At 38.9% G+C, this 1744-nt stretch overlaps 1 long non-coding RNA gene across 1 annotated transcript in view; it reads left to right on the top strand.

Moving 5' to 3' along the window:
- The first annotated feature begins 17 nt into the window (after positions 1–17).
- The window catches only part of LOC114487843 (uncharacterized), a 9237-nt gene continuing 7510 nt past the window's right edge, over positions 18–1744 (top strand). Inside the window, exon 1 of the long non-coding RNA XR_003683305.2 lies at positions 18–701. This is a non-coding gene — a long non-coding RNA (uncharacterized lncRNA). The remainder of the gene's footprint in view (positions 702–1744) is intronic.

The raw sequence follows: 1744 nt of genomic DNA, 5'->3' as shown, positions 1-1744 counted from the left end.
GTCAGCGGCCATGGCTCACGGGCCCAGCCGCTCCGCGGCATGTGGGATCTTCCCGGACCGGGGCACGAACCCGTGTCCCCTGCATCGGCAGGCGGATTCTCAACCACTGCGCCACCAGGGAGGAATCCCCCGCAATGATAGCTTTTTTTCTTTTAAATGACCTTTTAAATGTACCAGTAAGGTAAATGTTGGCACTGGCAGGAAGTTCTATAATGTGGTCAAGAATTTTTGACTAGCTGTTGCTCAAATAAATGTCTGGAAAGACAATCTCTCAACCTATGGACCTACTTGTGGACAAAAAAAATAGCACTTGAAAATAGTGTTGGTTCAAAATATGATTTATTCTATTCATATCTATTTAACTTGCTATATAGTGATGAACCTGACTGTTATGTATGTTGGGTGAGAAAAATGACTTGTGTTTTGAAGAATTTATATGCTTGTTCGCATCTGCGGCTAATAGCATACAGATGCTAATAGCATACCCCATACCCAGCTTTACCATTTTTCTTCCTAAGAGAACCCAAATATTATTTGGGATAGCGGTATGTCCAGCTGAAACATGGCCACTTTAACCTCCCTTGCAGCTGGAGGTGGCACTCTGACACATTAATGACCAATGAGATATGAGCAGGAAACCTCCAAGAAATCATTCGGAAAGAAAGACTTGGCTGGACCTAGAGATGATCATACTAAGTGAAGTAAGTCATCCAGAGAAAGACAAATATTATATGATATCACTTATATGTGGAATCTAAAAAATAATACAAGTGAACATATTTACAAAACAGAAACAGACTCACAGATGTAGAAAACAAATTTATGGTTACCAAAGGGGAAAGGGGGGAAGGGATAAATTAGGAGTATGGGATTAACAGATACACGCTACTATATTTACAGTAGATAAACAACAGGGATTTACTGTATAGCACAGGGGACTATATTCAATATCTTGTAATAACCTATAACAGAAAAGAATCTGAAAAAGAATAGATATATATGTATGTATAGCTGAATCACTTTGCTGTACAACTGAAATTAACACAATATTGTAAATCGACTATACTTCAATTTTAAAAAAAAGAAAGACTTGGAAACATTATTTTTTTCTTCAACTTCCCCCTTCCAGCCTAGAAGGGCAGCAGCCATCTTGAAACATGAGGAAGTAAACCACAGCCAAGTTTGGCAGAGTAGAAAGGCAGAAAGAACCTGGGTCTCCAGTGGCATCATGGAGCTGCTTCTTATGGGAGAAAAACTAAACGCCTGACTTTTTTAAACCACTAGACTTGGCTTCCTGGTACACTGAGCCAAAAAAATCCTAACTGATACAACATGTCCTTTTAAAATTCCCTTCCTGGCATGTACCAGCATAGGTGGATTCATGCAGCCCTGAACCTTAGACAAATATTAACTTAATTTTCTCTACGAGGCTAAATAAGCACTGTTTATATTATAAACAACCTAGCATGTAATAGTTCCACAAAAGCCTACTTTTCTCTTGTGTCTTCCTTCTACTTAATTTTTTTTTCTTGACAAATAAAATCTGTACTTACAACTCATGCTGTGTTACATCTAAAATGAATAGAGCTTATGTTTTAGCACACCGAGGAATCTCTGGAGAATGGCTAGCACTTAAACTGAGCACCGGGGTGCATTTAACCGAACCATCCTTTATTTATTTATTTTTTTATTTATTTTTTTGTGTGGTACGCGGGCCTCTCACTGTTGTGGCCTCTCCCGTTGC

This window comes from Physeter macrocephalus, chromosome 15 (genome assembly GCF_002837175.3).
Source record: "Physeter macrocephalus isolate SW-GA chromosome 15, ASM283717v5, whole genome shotgun sequence".
Taxonomy (NCBI): domain Eukaryota; kingdom Metazoa; phylum Chordata; class Mammalia; order Artiodactyla; family Physeteridae; genus Physeter; species Physeter macrocephalus.
This window is presented reverse-complemented; position numbering and strand designations above follow the sequence as displayed.